The sequence below is a fragment of the Lacerta agilis genome, chromosome 15, assembly GCF_009819535.1.
Source record: "Lacerta agilis isolate rLacAgi1 chromosome 15, rLacAgi1.pri, whole genome shotgun sequence".
Classification (NCBI taxonomy): domain Eukaryota; kingdom Metazoa; phylum Chordata; class Lepidosauria; order Squamata; family Lacertidae; genus Lacerta; species Lacerta agilis.
Window position 1 is genome coordinate 4,479,779 of NC_046326.1, and position 19,470 is coordinate 4,499,248.

Consider the following 19,470-nt stretch of genomic DNA (forward strand, 5'->3'; position numbering starts at 1 on the left):
ATAAGGGGCTTCATTTTTTCTGCTTTTTTTCTACCCCACGGGCACTAAAATATCTCTATAACTTTGATCTATGCAGCGTGGAGATTATGAATTCAGCTACATTGGCAAAGAAAATGTGTTACATGTGCATTATAACACTGTGACACCAGATGGCACTGTGGAGTTTTGATTTGCCAACCTGATTTCTCATACAAAGTTTCCAACGCGTTTAACTGAAATGTTTATTTGATGTGTCTAGATCCAGCCTATCATTGTTGCAAAGATGCCATTGATGATGTTCTTGTTTATCTTTCCATTAATGATTTCTCCAGTGCTCTACAACCTCCCCAGCTGCCTGTGGTTCCTGATCTGAACTCGCTCCCACACTGAGAGACACCAGAGAAGTGAACCTGGCTAAAATCAGTGCAGTTGCTGATTTAGTGTTGTATTCAATGTAGTAATTCTACAAGGTGTATGTTTGAACCCACATACCTGTACATGTCCACCACATATCCAATACACTAGTGAGAGGAATGGAACTTTTGCATGGAGTCAGGATGTGTATTCATTAACAATGTGTGTATAATAAGGTTACCAGATTTTTTTTTCAATGAATCTGGGAAACCTTTCAACTTCAATAGATTTTTGTATGGGGGCTGATTTGTAAATTCTGGGGACTGTCCCTGGGAAATGGGGATGTCTGGTAACACCTAGTGTATACATACCTTTGCAATTATACATATTAAAGAAACGTATCAACCAGGGAAGTAGAGAAAGATTGGTTAATTACGCAAAAATGACAAAGTATGGGGGTGCTGCTTTAGGCAGTGAGCTAATCCATGTGGGCAGCAAACAGTCATTAACTATATTTGCACTATATTTATTCTAAAAAGTATAAGAGTCCCTAATTATCCCCAAACCTTGAGAGGGAACACAGGATTAAAAAGCAAGAAACCAGGGGAGGTTTGAGATCTGTTGCCTTCTATGCCAGCAAGCCATCATGTGTAAGACTGATCCTTGAGATTCTTGAGGACTGCATTGCTTCTTCTGCAGGACTAATGACATATCTTCTGTAAATTCACTCAGTGCTGCACCAGCCTTGACGGAGCTTAAGTAGGAGAAGAGCTGAATGGATCTTCTTTCTTTTCTTTCTTTCTTTCTTTCTTTCTTTCTTTCTTTCTTCTTTCTTTCTTTCTTTCTTTCATATACCGCCCTATACCTGGAGGTCTCAGGGCGCTTCACAGAACAAAATCTCAATATAAAATCACAATATATATAATCAAAATAAAAACAACAACCAATAACCCCCCCCCCCCCAAAAAAACAATCACATTTTAAAAGGCATAGGATGTCAATCAAATCAACCAAAGGCCTAGTTTAAAAGGAACATTTTTGCCTGGTGCCTAAAGGTGTACAGTAGAACCCCAGGTTGTGCATACCCTGGGTTGCGGACGTCCGAGTTAAGAACGCCCACAACCCGGAAGCGTTTCCAGAGTGTGTGCGACCTGTGCGCGACCCCCAGATGCGCAGAACGCTTCTGCGCACTTCGCGCATGCGCAGAAGCACTCAGATTGCGCTACTTCCGGGTTTTTTTTTTCTTTTAGGGGGGCCTTCGCGTCACGCATGCCCGTGTTACGTATCGTGATCCGGAATGGATCACGTGCATTACACAGGGTACCACTGCATAATGAAGGCGCCAGGCAAACTTCCCTGGAGAGAGGATTTCACAGACCAGGAGCCACTGCAGAGAAGGCTCGTTCTCGTGCTGCCACCCTCTGGACCTCTCGAGGCACACAAAGGAGGGCCTCAGAAGATGATCTCAGGGTCTGGGCAGATTCATATGGAAAGAGGTGGTCCTTGAGGTATTGCGGTCCTGAGCTGTTTAAGGCTTTATAACCAGCACTTTGAATTGGGACCAGAAACTAAATGGTAGCCAGTGCAGTCAGACCAGGATTGGTGTAATATGTTCAAAGCGTCTTGCTCTGGTGAGCAACCTGGAAGCTGAATTCTGCACTAGCTGAAGTTTCCGAACCATCTTCAGAGGCAGCCCTACGTATAACTCATTGCAGTAATCAAACCTTGAGGTTACCAGAGCATCCCGGTAGATGACAGTAGTTAGGCTATCCCTGTCCAGATAGGGGCATAGTTGGGCCATTACTGAGGCAAGACACTGGTTCAGCACTTCCACTGCCTCACCTGCAGATGCAAAGGAAAAATCTACATGAAACCGCTGGGTGGGGTTATCCGCAGGTTTGGAGTACATAGTTAGCATTATGCTGATGACACTCAGCTCTATGCACTCCAACCTGCAGATAACCCCACCAGCGGTTTTATGTAGATGTTAAACAACATGGGGGGGGGGGTAGGATTGAGCCCTGCAGAAGCCCACATTGAAGGTTCCACGGGGCTGAAAAAGCATTCCCCAAGTAGCACCCTCTAGGAATGACATCCAAGTAGGACTGGAACCACAGCAAAGCAGTGCCACCTACCCCTAGTTGGAGAGTCACTCCAGAAGGATACCATGGTCAATGGTATCGAAAGCAGCTGAGAGACTGAGAAGAATTAGCAGGGACATGTTCCCCCCCCCTCTCTCTGTCATCATACAGGGCAACCAAAGCAGTTTCTGTGCCAAAACCGGGCTTAAAACCTGATTGAAATGGTTCCAAAAGCAAATGGATCTGATCTCCGACCACTTGCTTCAGAACCTTGCTCAGGAAACAGAGATAGCAACTGGCCAGTAGTAGTTAGGTTTTCTGAATCCAGGGATGGTTTCTTAAGGAGTGGTTTTTAGCACTGCCTCCTTCAAACAGGCAGGGACCACCCCCTCTTGTAAAGAGGCATTGATCACCGCCCTGGCCTAGCCAGCTGTTCTCTCCCTGCTGGTTTTCATCAGCCAAGAGGGGCAAGGGTCTAGAGCACAAGTAGTCGCCCTGACTGATCCAAGCACCTTGTCCACATCCTCAAGCCTTACCAACTGAAACTCATCCAACACAACAGAACTAGACTGTGCTCTGGACACCCCATAAGATTCATCTGCTATAACCGCAGTCAAGGTCTTGGTGTAAGCGAACAATTTTATCCTCAAAAGCTTTGGAAACAAGTCATGGCGAGCTACCATTGGTTCTATCACCTCCTTTGGGCCAGCCTGTAAAGGCCCTGTACAACATGGAAAAAGCTCTGCTGGACAAATAATGAGGATGCAATGGAGGCAGCAAAGTATGCCTTCTTTTCTGCCGTCATTGCCCCTAGGTAGGCTCAATAATGAGCCCTTACCGGTGTTCAGTTGCATTCATTCGGATCTTTCCTCCACTTGCGTTCAAGCCATCTCCCAGCTTCATCAGATACTCTCAATGGATTGAATCCAAGAAAGTATGTGAAACAACTTACACTCACTTAACAGAACCTCTCTTCCTTCTACTCCTGACATATGGCCCTTGCACCATTATCCCAGTCTACCATGAAGAGTTGGTGAAGCCCCCAAAGCAGATTTTGGGAGTTACAGGGGACACACAGAGGAAGGAGAGTGAAGAAAAGTTCTGCTGTTTGAGTGGAAATTGTTCGACTCACACAATAACCTCATAGGATACAGCCCAATTTGAACAGCACAGCTAATGCATATCATAGGTGCACTTCCTACCATACCAGTGGATATTCTTAATAAAAACAAAAATAATAGAAAACAGCCTAATTATCAGAACTTTACTGACAACTGAAAATGTGGAGAGTTGATGCCATGTGGAAAGCTTCTTAGGGAACTGGGAAATTAACTTGGAACTCACCAGTCCCAGTCAAGTAACTGCAACAAGCAAAAATGACTTGCATGCAACAGTAATGCCCTCAAAATGCATATTTTCCAGTTCTGAAATCTTTATGGTCAGCTTTTAACATCTCCTCCATAAAACACGATGGCCCAAGGGAAGGGACTGTTTGGTAACCCTGAATGGCATTTAATCACTTTTCCTCTTTCCATTCCAGAGGTGTACATGGGTTTAATGAATAAAATCTCATTTTCAGCTTCCAATCTATTTTGCAGAATATTGAACAGAGCGCTCTGAATTTATTACATGGGTTTAAAACAGTGTTCTACAAACCCAGTCCCATTTCCATATTCACGGGAACTGAGACTGCCAATTTCAAATTAGCTCAAAATTCAGAGCGCTAAAGTTGGGTGAAGCAGGTGGCTAGGCCTGTAATCAATCCAAATACTTTTTCTCCAGCTGGAGATGCGCCAACCATTTTGAAACTTAGAATGGAGTCACACTGAAAACAGCCAAACAGCAGCCCTGGGAAATAAGTCCAATGGATTTAGTACTGGTCTGTCCATAAGATCTCAATGTTATCTGACAAACGGTGCAAATCAATTGCTACAGAATAGAATTGATTGTTGGAAGGAGTGTAGCTGATAGAGCTTAAGCACCCGGCATCTCCAGGTAGGGCTGGGAGTGCCCCCTGCCTGAAATCACGGAGAGCCACTGCCAGTCTGTGTGGGCTATGTAGACCAGTGTTTTTCAACCACTGTTCCGCGGCACACTAGTGTGCCGCGAGATGTTGCCTGGTGTGCCGTGGGGAAAATAGAAAAATTCAAGAGAATTACTTTATATATAGTCAATATAGGCACAGAGTTAATTTTTTTAACATTTTCTAATGGTGGTGTGCCTCACGATTTTTTTCATGAAACAAGTGTGCTTTTGCCCAAAAAAGGTTGAAAAACACTGATGTAGACAACACTGAGCTAGATGGACCAATGTCTGACTCAGTATAAGGCAGCTGCCTATCACCCCACTTTGCAGAATTACAGCAAAACTGAAGAGTGCTGGTGGCAGTAGTGTGTGTGTAACAGCCCTTCACACCAAAGGTTCCTGGATGGGGAATACATAAACATTCAAAATTAAGCATTAAAAGGTATGCAAACTAAAGCAAAACACAGCTTGATTTTCTATGTGAGCTCCTTATAGAAGGGAAGTGTTTTTCAAACCTGCTTTGGGAAATTTTATTACTGCCACCATTGTCAATTGCAATGGTGCCAGGAAGCATGGCTATAAGCACCACCCTCCAGTGCTTCTCTTGCCCCAACTTCATCAGATGAGCTGCTTCTCCATCTAATATATTGCATTAAGCACTTGGTGGCTCATAAATCTGAAACGTGGTATTGTTGAATATGCCACACACAATTTACACTTAAAGCTTTTTCATACTCTGAACTGCTTTGAGCTTGACCACCAACCTATGTCATATCGCATGATGTCTGAACATCTACCGCTATGGAGAGCAGTGGCATTTGCTTCATCCTTTTGATCTGGAGAAAAGACTGGTTCCCCACAGAACCCATGAACATTTGCACAACCCCCAATGCACTCCAGACAGTTCTGGAGCATGTTGTAGCGCCCACACTCAGAACATGTAGAGCACCACTGAGCTTCCTTTTATGCTCCAAATGTGCATCTATTATACATGCAATACATACCCATGAGACTTCACATTGTTGGGGAAGTTGGTAATCATTCAGGGGAACAAGTCCACAACTGTTTTCATCTCACTGAGAAGCACTGACAAATGTCCAACGAACCCCCAGGGTTCAAAGTCACTGATCTACAGTTGGCTCAGCTGTATTGAGACCATTATTTCTGTAGAGCAATGGGACTGACCTTCTACTTACTGCTGCTATGGAACCTGCCATGATCTAGGGCTTCAGAAAAGCGCTACTTTGTCTTTGCATAATATTAAACTCATTGATCTAATCGTACTGCTATTTGCACAGTCAGATTTTAAATGGAGAAATCCAAGTCAGAGTTGAGCTGCATACAAATGTTCTTTGTGGTGAAAAATTTGAGTATTCATCAAACATAAAAAACCACACTAAAATGCAAATTTGAAAAGCCTTATTAATTTTGGCTTCAGAATGAAGCTACTATCATTAACTCCCTCTCTGAAAACCTACGAAGTGAAAAGTCTTTCTTGTTAGCTTGATACTAAACACAGAGATAATGAACTGGGGTGGGGGTGGGGAGAGAGACAAAGACAAGAACCGTGTACCAAGTCATTTCAAATTTGGATACTTCATTTCTTTTCTTTTTCTGAAATGTTTGCCATTATAACTAATTTAGATCTTTAGTATTATATTGTCATTTTCTCACTTATCCACAGAGTGTGAAAAAAGGGCAAAACAGAAGAGGTGATCTATTAATGATGGATGGGCATGTACCATTGATTACCCTGGCAATATGAAATGCTATTGTTAAAATACTGTGCATTATCAATCAAAAGGTAATCAGGTATGTATTGACAGCCCCCCTGACATTGATTCGAAGGCCAGTTAGAGAATGACAGGGCATCACTGCATAACTGTATATTCGATCTTTCTGTGACAGTGTAAAATTGTACTGTTTTGGAAACCTGGATATCACACACACACACACACACAGAGAGAGAGAGAGAGAGAGAGAGAGAGAGAGAGAGAGAGACCGAGAGAGAGAGCGTTTGAAGCTGGTGCACGTCTGTGGCTCATGTGTGCAGTGGAAATGACTTAAAATGGACATCATTGTTGGATGAAAGCCTACAACTTACCACAGCAGGTAAGTCAGTTGGCATGGCAGTAGGGAGAGGATCAATTCTTTAATCCGTTCAATCTTTGCTGACGGAATAGCACTCCACTCAGGGTTGGAAAACATCCTGCATTCCTCACTGCTCTCCGAGCCTCTGCACTGCCTGGCAAATTTGCTTCACACAGAGAACATGCTCAGACCAGGACTCAGGGTGGGATAAAGTATTTTTCATTAGACTGAATTGACTGGAGCAGCACCCTTCAGCCTTTGGACTTGTCTTTAGCTTTCAACATGGACTCCACTTTTAATTTGCTGGTTTGTTTACAACCTGTAAACAAACCTTGTTTTCTCTCTCTCTTCTTGCGAAGGGCTAAAAGATACCATTGTTCCCTTACATTATTATTGAGTTGATCAGGAATGCCTCTAAAGAACAGCAGAAAGAGAGGGCCACAACATTTTGCTCTCTGACGTGAAGGACAGAAGAAAGCCGCTGTTGTTTATTGGGAGTGGCGATGTTGCAGGGTGATTGGTGTGGTGCAAACATTTCAATGAAGCCAGCCATGTGCTGCTGCCAATAATTTGCACTATACCAACCTCTCTGATACCTCTTCCCTCCCTGGTAAGCAACAGTGACCCACCTGCCAGGACATTAACCCAGCAGCTCCATCCCACTAGGAGAGCCACTTCTGAGTGCTGGATAGCAGCTCCTCACCCCCTGGTAGTTCCTGTTATTCCATTCACTTGCCCAGTTTTATTTCATAGGACCTACCCCTTTCTTCTGATTTATTTCTATATTATTCTACACTGCCTGGGACCTTACAGTGAAAAGAATGATAATGATAAATGAAAGTTCTTTCTCAGGAATTAAAGTTTGACCTCTTGTTGTTTTTGTTACTGTTGTAAGCTTACCCCTGTGAAGTCCCCTCAGATATAGGTTTCCGCTTCCTTTTCACTCTCCTCCTCTTGAATCAAGGTTTGGCTAGGAGAATTATAAAGATAATTCCATAATTGGAGCATGTGAGTTTTATATAGCTTCAGACCACTTGCAACTCCCTCCCCTGGTCTTACTAATGAACATATAGGCACTGATAAACCACTTCATCACATAAATATAATTTTTCTCATATGTATTACTGAATGGTGATTTCTTCTGTGCAACATTCTACATTTGCTCCTGTGCATTAGTGAAAGCACAACACACAAAATATCCTGATACAACTGCAGGTACATTCAGCCAAATCATTTTCTGCCAGGAATAATATATCAATATATGTTCACAGCAGAGAGACTCTTATAAGAGCAAAGATGGAAGGATTAATTATTGTCTAATATGAAAGCATGGTTGTTGGAATTATTTGAAATGTTTGAATAGAGAAAAATAATTTCTGACATTTATTATTAATAATAATTAGAGAACCCCCTTTGGACTTTTTATGTGAAAAGGAAAATGAACAAATTTCAGACATTTGGGTCTGAAGATTGGGAAAGAAATATATTACTTAACAGAAAGTAGAAAAGAGCAAATGTTTTGAATAATTCCTTTTATGTAACTGACAGATGGAAATCAGAAGTCCTTTTTATTTTTCCTTCTCCTTCTTTCTCCTTTCATTTCTTTCTTTTCTTCTTTCCTTTCATTTTTTTTCCATTTTCTCTTTTTTTCTTCTCTGGTGTCCTCTGGGTTATTATAGGGGTCCGAGCATTACATACACATGTACATGGTAGATGGTTTGTGGAAAGGCAGGGAAGTGAAGATCTCCCAGGGTGAGAGACAGGGAGAAGAAAGGGAAGCTCCTAGGTGAGAGCTGGGAGGGTCCACTACTCTCTTGAGTGACAAGTCTTAAGAGCTACTTTTGAGACAGGACTCTGCATTTCCTTTCTCTTCCCCTGTCTTTGTTTTCATTTAGAGTGTAGTTTCTTTTGTCTTATTGTATTATGAAAAACGTTTTAATAAAAAATCTTATTTATTTATTTATTTATTTTTTAAAAATCACTTTCTGCCAGGAATAAAGGGAGTTTTTCTCTTTGTGAGAAAACTTTGCTAGAATTTCTGCAATGCTTCAATCAACATTCTCTATCCACCCCCAAAGTTTCCCGAGTGTTTGGAGGTATTCAAGCAGAGCACTCAAAAGGTTCAATTCAAAGGAAAGTACAAAGCTGGTCCTCCATCTATTCATGGGTAGGCAGAAACCAAACAATGACTGATATCTACAAGAAAAAGAAAAGAACGTGAAAAACAGCAATATATGCCTATATTTCATGAACAGAGGTCACTTCCAGGTTGCTGAAATTTTCAGGTGGGCTTAAATCATATACTGGCAAATATGAATTATTATTTATTAAATTTGTTAGTCACGTTATCTTGCCCAGGGCAACCCAAAGCAACTTAAAACAAACCAATGGTTGAACGTCAGTTTTGATTGCTCTCAGTTCCTCATTTTTCCAGTTTTAAGTTCATTTTGTCACATTTCCATAGTCTGCGTTTCAAATAAAGGTTGTCTTCAATATTCATTGTATTTTAATGCAAATTTTCCCTAATATACATGTTGCTATATACACATTTTTGTAAAACAATTTCCTCCAGTACAATGCATTTTTGTGCACTCACTTCACCAATATATGCATTTATATGCACATTTTTTCTCTAGAAAAATATGCATTTATATGCACATATATATATATTTATATGTGCATTTATTAGAACATTTATATGCACATTTTTTTCTCTAGAAGGCTGATTGCCGAGGAATTGATGCTTTTGAATTATGGTGCTGGAGGAGACTCTTGAGAGTCCCATGGACTGCAAGAAGATCAAACCTATCCATTCTCAAAGAAATCAGCCCTGAGTGCTCACTGGAAGGACAGATCCTGAAGCTGAGGCTCCAATACTTTGGCCACTTCATGAGAAGAGAAGACTCCCTGGAAAAGACCCTGAAGTTGGGAAAGATTGAGGGCACAAAGAGAAGGGGACGACAGAGGATGAGATGGTTGCACAGTGTTCTTGAAACTACCAACATGAGTCTGACCAAACTATGGGAGGCAGTGGAAGACAGGAGTGCCTGGCATGCTCTGGTCCATGGTGTCACGAAGAGTTGGACACGACTAAACGACTAAGCAACAAATCTTTAATTGCAAACTGAATCAAATTTCTCCTCCACATCTATGGGAAAATCTAGGTCAGAATTAAAGTTGATTTTGAGCTCTTGCACCTGCTTTCCCCCCAAAGGTGCTTTTTAGTCAAAAGGGAAGTGATGAAAAAGTACACTGAAAAGTGTGAAATAACATTTGCTTGATGCAACATCATCTAACTTAATTCCAAACAAATCAGGATAAATGCTCAATAAACCGATCACCTGGAAGCGACAACAGTTGGAAGGAATGACTTTTAGCTTCACTTTGTTGAGATATTAGTGATTGCCAGTGATTCAGGAGACCCTGGAACCCCGAGGGAATAGGCTGAAAAGAGGTAGTTTCTTGCCAACTACAGAGAAGTCCTTTGTTCAGTCCTGGAGAATTGTAATGCTCAGAAAATTGCAAGATGGTAGTAGTGGGGAAATTAAAAGGGTAGCATTTAAATTTGCAGAGCATTACTGGACTCACAGTCAAGAAAGCCACAAACCTTTAATCTTATTCCTTTCCCTTTGATACAATTTTTTTTTCAAAAGTAAGGGCGAAACCATATGTGACATTATTAATGCTTTTCAAACACTGTATTTAAACTGGCTCCTTTATTTTGAGGAGGAGGAAAACATCCACTGACTCTGATCAAGAAGTGCTCTCAAACTAGATCTGTACCTGCCTGCTCATGCCTATCTGCCCACTGAAGATTGTGCAGCCAATGAGGAGGCCATTTCAAATTATTTTATTTAATTGATTCATATGTTGTTTCCTATTTCAACAGAAATCTCTCAGTTTACACATCCTGACAAAAAGTCATTAGCATAAGAAGTGCAATGTAAATTTCATATTCAAAATCAAACAATGTTGCTACTCTATATTTGTGTGTGTGTGTGTGTAATTTTCAGGAGAAAAGAACTACAAGGGCCACTCCAGTCTGGGAACACAGTCATTTGCTTATTTATTTGAATTCATTTATATACCACATTCTCCTCAAGGTGGTGTACAGGTACATGGTTCTCCCCTTGAGGAACAGTGATTGTCAGCTGACCTCACAAGCCGATGAGGACAAGCCAGGCCCTTTAAATTTGATTTGAAGTGATTAATAAGATCTCCTCACTCTGAGTATTCTGTTATTGGGTGAAACTTTTGACAGCCTTGCCTTACCCAACCTCCTTGTCTGCCTACTGGAGTTTGGTTTGCCTGCACAGGAACTGGATCGCCAGCTGTGAACTCTCTCTGAACTTGACCAATTGACCATTGGCAAGGTCAACCTCCAGGATAAAATAACACGTTTGATGGTTGGCCAAGTCGTTGTTGTCATAATCACCACCACCAAACATCAATTCAATAGCTGCCAATTTTAAAAGTGCCATTGCACAGGTTTTTATGTGACTTGGGTGGTTTATACACATGTTCTTTCTTGGTTGCAAATTTAATAAAAGTGCACCACATTTTGTAAAAGTTTTGTAGACTTTGTTGCTTTCTTTCTTGTTGCCTTTCTTTCACTTTTCTGCTAAGTCTCAAACATAAGCACACCAAACTGCATATATCTTTGCATGCAATGCCTTCCAGTGCATAGCAACAGCAAGATGTGCTGCAGTTGTAAGATGCATAATTAAGTCCCTGTCCCTAAGATCTCGTGCTTCATCTGCAAATAGGTACTTTTAAACACATAAAGCTCAGATCCCAAGTTTGTACCAATATTTCAGATTGACTCTATCTAATCTTCCATGCTGGGGGGGTAGGATGCTATCATCAGATAGACAATAACCCACTCACTTAATGGCATATTGCATTTTTAAATTAACCAGAAAAGGAGAGAAATATTTCTTTTGTTCCATTTTTCAAAAGTGACAGTACCTAATGAAGTGACTAAGTGATTAATTAGGAAACAATATTTTTATGGAAGCTAATCATGGTGGCAGGGGAGGGGGGTGTTAAATCCCTGGATGTCATAATTCAGTGGTCTGAAATACTTTCTTTTATACATGCTGGGGAAAAAACAGAAAAGCTCTAAAGACCTGATCCAACAGAACCTTAAAGACAATTGGTGGTATGCAAATGGTTCCTCTCCATTGATGGAAGGCATCCATCAGTGTGGCAGGCAGGGAGGAAATTCCTACCATAACATTAGACCAGTGGCACAGAGGGTTGTATCCAATGTAAGTCATACTCAGAGTAGGCCCACTGACATTAACGGGCATGCCTAACTTAGGTTTGTTAATGTCAAGGGATCTACTCTTAATAGAACTTGCTTAGATACAGTCCTAAATGCCCGACTTCTAGTTGAAATTGGTTGGGCCAACTAAAAGATCCATTCATGTGCTAGTTCCACACCTGAAAGGAAGTACTGACAGCAGGTTTGGTGAAAAGGTTATGTTTATTTAAATATAACAAAGAACTTACACCAAACCATAAAACATAACTGTGGGCAGGTATAACTTGTACTGGCAAGGAGAAAATCTCCTGCCTGCTGCTAAGGGCCAAACATAGGAGCCAACTCCTAGGGGCCAATGGGTCTTTGCCCCCCCCTAAAATATTTGAGGGGTCCAAGGCCCTCAAAGTTAATGGGTATTGCCATTCAAATAGTGTCACATGATTGATTATGTAGGGCAAGGCTTACCTCCCCCCAATATTTTATTCAAGATGGCACCCCTGGGGACAAAGGACCCTCATCAACTTTCTCACCCAAGGAGGCATGTAGAGAGGCAAAAGTAATCTACCCATAAGGGGAAGCCATAGACGTGTGATCTGTCTGATGCCAGCCACCTCCACTGTTCAGCACACAGCATGTGACACTTGCCAGCCTCCAAGAGCACCAAACCAAGCAGCACTCCAAGTCAGTTGACAATAGGAGTTGGTTAGTGGCCCCAGGTTGCAGGCCATTATCTAAGCCTATTTCTGGACATGTCATATGAAGCGAACAGTCAAATCAAGCCCCCCTGACCCACTGTAAACCAATCAAAGTAAGAACAGGGTGTAGTAGGTGAAAAAGGTGCACCCAAAGGCCAATCAAGATGCACCCCAAAAATTCCTGCTTGGTCCCAAATTGGCAACTTGCAAAGCCCACACAGCTCAAAGCCACAACAAAGAAGGAAGTCTTTAGGGAGGGGCAAAAGGCCACCGTTTACCCCAAGTCCATTGGTCACATGAAAGAAATTGCTAGCTCTGCTAGGCAACTCGGCAGTGGACCTTTGTTGATCACCACCTATGTTGACAGGTGATCAAGCCCCATCATCTCAGCATCATTTGCAAAAAAGGGAATCCATAAATGCTTTGCTGTCATTCAATGAATGCTGGTCCATTAGAGTGAATGTCTGCCTACTTGTGTGCTTACTCACAACCACAGGCAGTGGTTCTGCTTGCAATTGGCTCTGGTGTCACCTAGCATTGGTCTCCCTGCTTTCCACCATATCAGCCTCAGTGGATGCCAGTCACCACTGTACTCTTTTCCTACTACAAAATGTAGTAATAGTAGTAGCCATTAATAGTTTCATTTTGCTTTCATAAATTTGTAAATATTAAATACACATTCATTAGGAATATACTAAATATGTAGGTCACCTTTTAAAAATGCATGTGGTTTGTTTTGCCAACAATAATTATGCTGAGACTCAATTCATTTTATTATACTTTTGACTACTTTCTTCCACTTTAATTTAATTGGTTAGCTTTTCCACAATAACATAATTATTTTTTTCCTTTCAGCTGTGGTACAGAAAGACAACAGCCTTCAATGTTTTGCTGAATTATACTGGCTAAGGTTATCATATATGAAAGGTTATCATATAGGGCTGGTTGTTTGGTGGAGAGGGGAGACATAGTGAAACTTTTGTAGTTTAGAAAGCTGAGGAAGAATGACTGTTCCCCACATCAAATGGGGGGTGACGTTTGCATGGTCGTGCGCAGCCCCTTGGATTCCAGTGAGACTCATGGTAGTTTGGGGTGGCGTCGCTTTCCCCCAGGCAGGGATACATGGGGTCTCCGCCTACCTCAGTTAACCGCCCAATCCCCCCTGGGGAGGCGTTGCCAGGGGATTGGCCAGGTAAGGGGAGGGACCACCCAGCCCACACAATAGAAGGTGTAGCCTACCTGGGAAGCGGCAGTCGCACTCCAGAGGTTCTCCGACCCTCCACTCCCTCAATTAACTCTTAATTTTGCAGGTTTACCTCTTCTCCACAGGTACGCAGGTGCTGCTATATCAAGGCCACTGTTGAAGGGCCAGAAAGGAATTTCTCTGCATTGGCAGGTTTTGCCTTTCCTGTAGCAAAACGTCCCAACTTTGGCGGTTTCAGGCCTTGGGCAGAATCCTTTAGTCATCTTCCTATATCCCCCATATAGTGGGTGGGGCGGTGACCCCATGCCCCCAGTGCGTCGGCAATACCAGGGTTCCCTGTTAAAGGGGTCTTGGGGTGGAGGCATTGGCCATACGCCAAGAGGTTGTCATTGCTCTCCACCACCAGTGATGGCGAACGGAGGGCGGGCTCTCAGCTTGAACATATGTTCTCCAGAGCCAGCCCAATCCCCACACATTCTGGATAACTCTGAAGAATAAACGCCCAATGCCTGAGCCAAGATCTCCCTACATCTGGATCTTAATAAAGTTGTGGCCAATTTTAATCCCATAGCACATTGTCTTGTGTCATTATTCCACTCAGGGGTCGCCTGAGGTTTGGGGGACTCTGCCTGTCCACGCAAAGAACACACTGGCATTGTGGAGGGAAACAGAAGCATGGAGAGGAAAGATGTGGTAATGGTGAGGGAAACTCTGGGTGAGGGGAATTGAGGCAGGAAGAAGGGAGATGTTGTGGTCTGAGGGACAAATGAAGCATGAAGCGTGGAGATATTGTCTTGGAGAGAGAAAGGCAAGGAGCAGGGTGAGCAGTGAAGAAAAAAAACCTGTGTGTGTGTGTGTGTGTGTTTTATGTGTGTATGTATGTGTGCATGCATGCATGCATGCGTATGAAAGAGATTAGATTAGCCCTATTGTGAGAGATTATTTCACGTAGTATGTAATCACTAAGGAGTAGAAACATGAAACACATCTCTTCATCTTTCTTTCTTTCTTTCACAGACATTTGAGGGAGAATCTGTGGGATTTAAATGCTCAAATACTGTAGTTTGAATAGTACTGTATTTTGGATGGGCATTGGTCAGAGAATCTGCCTATTTAAAAAATAATATAAATCATGTATAGGACTGCACTGCTAATTGACTTGGCTTTACCAAAGCTTATTTGTAAACATGTTCCACGATTCTTAATGAGAAGTATCTGGGTGCTTCATACACCCCTCAAATGAAATATGATAAAGAACAAATTCACACCCCATGTGTGCTCCCTTTTTGTCTTCAACTCATGAGGCTTTCACTGCAAATGTTCTTTTTTTTAATCATTAAGGACTCTAATGATCCATAACTTCCATTTCTTTTTCAAGTCATATTTGATTCATTCCCTAGCTGGAGATTAGCCTCAGACTTTATCAAACTTCATAATATCCAATATGGTTTTGCTTCCTTGCTCTTACATACTTCCTCAGTTACTGAATGATTAATAATCAAATGTGAAACAAAAAACAAATAGTTCACAAAAGGCATCCATTATTGATTTTTTAAAAGTCAATCCAGATTTCTTCAAAGGATCTGTGAGTCTAAAGTAACATCAACAGTCCATGACTTCACTTATTGCCCGAGTTTCTTATTTGGCATTTTGAGGAGGATTCGGGTAGGCTGGATTCAGCTGGACATCTGAGGTGCCGAAGACAATTTTGAGTCAGGTAGTTTTATGGGAAATACATGGAAGACAATTTCACACCAGGTTATCTCTCTGAAGCCTTATGCAGACCGTGTGTATTAAGATGGAGCTACTGAGTGTTGATTGATTGATTGATTGATTGACACACATGACATTTTTAGTAATTTTTAGTTTTAACAGTAGACCTAAAACCATAGTGTGTGAAGAGGCCCCAATTCATGAAAAAATAGGGACATTCCAGAATCAAATCAGAAACCGGGATGGCTTTTGTAATTCCGGGGCTGTTCCTGGAAAACAGAGACCCTTGGAGTGTATGTTGCCTGATCAATTGTCGGGAGGGAGGAGTTCAGTCCCTGGGTTCTGGTTGGTAGAGACCATCACTGGTGTGAGAAAAATGGTCTAAAAATACAGCTATTTTATGCTTTCCCCACCCCCTTTTCTTTTGTGTTAACCCTCTTATTTTACTCTGGCCTATTTTTAAACGAAGGTGTGGAAACCAGGTTTTGCCTGCAGTGGGGATCCAGGCTGGTGATCAGGTACCTGGGAAAGAGGAATAACATATTTTTAAAAATAAATAAATAATTTCTATATTCCAAATGCTCTCAAGTGGTTGATTTATTTGTCTGCTTACATCCTATTGGATCTTAGAATCCTATTTGTGCTCTTATTCCAAAATATTTTTGTTGTTGTTGTTGCTTTAAGGCATTCGGAAGGAAGTCCAGTTTCTGAGTCCAGAGCCCAGACTGCTGCTCATTGAGCAGGTCGGGGAAGATGTTTGTTCCATTTTGTGCTATCCAAGGAAGTTGCAGGAAGAGATCCATGCTTAGGCATGTGTGAATACCTGAGTTTCTCGTTAGTACAGTACTTTCTTTCTTCCTTTCTTCCTACTACCTTGTAAAAGATGCAGGAGGTGGTACTGCAGCCAGGAGGGTCTTTAATTGACTTAGACACCCCCATTCCTGACATGAAAGACCATCAGTTACATCATAATTAAACAAAAGAGTTATTCAGTGTCTTGTTTCATAATGAACAACAATCCTCAGGGATAGAATCTCATTCCCCAGCACCCAAGATAACATCAGATAAGTCAGTGTCAGATACCCCCCCCCCGCCACCACCTAAAGTCCACTGCAAACAAGAAAAAAAGCAATATATAGTGATGTCTTGGATACCATCTTCAAAACTCAGACTTCCATCTCTGTTGGTTATGGGGCAGTTCATACTGGGCCAGGTGGGTTACACTAGTAGTAGCTAGTTGCCACCAGACATCACTGCTGATTCAAGCAAATTTCTTCTTACCATTCTTTCACATTAAATAAAATGATTAGCTGCAAATTATGCTAGAGACAACAGCTGGGGTAATAATAATACAGTGGTGCCCCGCTAGACGAAAATAATTCGTTCTGTGAATATTTCCGTCTAGCGGTCTTTTCGTCTAGCGAAGCACCAATGCAAACCGCGGTTTTCGCTAGACGGGAAAAAAAAATATTTTCCGTCTTACGAGGCAGCCCCATAGACAAATTCGTCTTGCGGGCCAGCCTTCCGCTAGACTAATGCCTTTGTCTAGCGAGTTTTTCGTCTAGCGAGGCATTCGTCTAGCGGGGCACCACTTTAGTAATAATAATAATAATAATAATAATAATAATAATAATAATAATAATTTTATTTATACCCCGCCCTTCTAGGTTCAGAAACTCAGGCTCAGGGCAGCTAACAACAGATTTAAAACACTTAAGTATAATACAACATAAAGCAGCAAGAAATACAGTATAAAAGCATGAGTAACAAAAAATTTCAAAGTTCAGAAATCAATATTGGGGGAAATCCATCCAATAAACATTAGATAGTCACCAGGGCTAGCTGGCTAAATTAATCCTACTTGGGCCAGCCAGGAGGCCAGGGGAGAATTAGCTGTGGGTTCCCTTGGGAGGCCTCAGACAGCATCCCCAAGGTCTTGCAAGGCCTCAGACATGACTTCCGTTGCTTCTCGAGGCACCAGAAGTTGCGTCAGGGGGCCCTGTGGTGTGGGTGCTGAGCACCCACAACTATTTTTTTGTGGGTGCTCAGGCACCCAGAGCAACCTATAGTTGGTGCCCTTGCTGGCAGTGTTGCTACCGTGGCCGGGTGCAAGAAAACTGCTTGGCTTCCTAGCGCGTCACAGCCTTTCTCCTCCCCCTTGACCCGGAGATGGAGCTGCCTTGGCCGGGTGCAAGGAAGCTGCAGCTTCCTCTTGTGCTGTGGCCTTTCTCTGGAGCTGCTGCAGCTGCAGCTGGGGCACAAGCCAAGCCCCACAGCCCCCACCACTGACTGGTAGTAGCTTACTTAAACAGTTAAGAAACAACTGCCTTTTTTAACCTGATAATTTAATGTTTAGTGTTTTTATCAGTAGTTGACCGAGGGATGTCTTCTTTTCATCTCCGCTTAGCTTAACCCCATTCCCATTCAACTCTAATTCATTTGGCATTAAAAGCACAGAACACTGTGCCAGTATTCATCATTCCCTATAGTTCTGATTCAAGTTGTCATGTGGCCATGTAAATGTAGCCTAAATGACAGCACCCACTTACACGAGGGAGGCATCAGCAGACTTGTTGGCCATGGAATGATGACTAACAGAAACCCTATGTGTCCAAACTTAAAACCATGGAGAAACCTGGTTTGAACAAAGACATTGGATTCTTATCTCATTATACATAACAAAGCCATCTTTAGCCATCTCATCCCTTCCCTGCAAGACTAATTGCAGCCGTTTAGAGTCGTCAACAGGTTTTCCTCACTTATCAGCCTATCACCCATTCCCACCACCCTTCTGAGTAATACCCCTCCCCACTCCCCCACTATATTTAAGGATCTGGTGACTTCTGTTTCAGTGTATCTGAAGAAGTGTGCATGCACACGAAAGCTCATACCAGGAACAAACTCAGTTGGTCTCTAAGGTGCTACTAGAAAGAATTTTCGATTTTGTTTTGCCTATGTGTCCAATACTCTTGAGTAGGACAGGTGAGTCCTAGAAGACCTGCTCCCTGCCTTGCAGCCCTTTCTCCACCAGGCCTGTGAGGGCAGGGCCCGGACTGACTCCAGCTACAAAAGCTGAGGTTGCTGAACAGACTTTTGTTGTGGTGTGGGGCTGTTTGTGGGTGGGTTTTTCCCCCCTTTTAGATCTTATTGTGATTTATATGAAAACTAGCTTTTTTAAAATTCTCCCTGAGAGTATTCTGGAAGCTCCTGTTTTCATTCTTCCCTGTCCCTTTAGAGCAGGGGTCAGCAACCTTTTTCAGCCTTGGGCCGGTCCAGACCATGTGGTGGGCCGGACTATATTTTTTTTTGGGGGGGGGAATGAACTAATTCCTATGCCCCCAAAATAACCCAGAGATGCATTTTTCATAAAAGAACACATTCTACTCATGTAAAAACATACCGATTCCCATTACATAAAAGAACACATTCTACTCATGTAAAAACACCAGGTATGCGAAGCTGTGGCGGCCATTTTATGTGAGGGCAATGGCGACCTTAAAGAGCATTCTCCCCCACCCCAGTTCCAAACTTACCCAGTTCCAAAATCACACACCCCAGCGAAAGAATCCCCTCAGAGCTGGTCTTACTCAGTGCGACCTCTCAGTCATGCCTCCTGCTCCGTGTTTTTTTTTTTTCTCGGAGCATGCGAAGCTGCAGCGGCCATTTTAGGTGAGGGCACAGGCATTGTTGCTCTGGCTAGGTCTGATGATGTCGCGTTGCTGTGGTTTTTTTTGCTTTTTTAAATTCTGACCCCGAAAGTATTATGGAAGCTCCCGTTTTCATTCTTCCCTGTCCCTGTAGAGTAGGAGTCAGCAAGGGGCCGGTCCGGTGCATTTTTCTTTTTTTTTTATAAAATTTTATTATTTTCCATTAACACAAAAAAGAAACATAACATAAACACCAACATTAACACCATAACATATAAAACATAGTAAATAAACACAATCAAACAATAACAATAAAAAGAAAAAGAAACTTATACAAACCTTAACCTAACATTTATCTTTATACCTTCCTTGTTTCAATCTTCTCTATTTGGGGGACTTCCCCCATTCCCTCCAC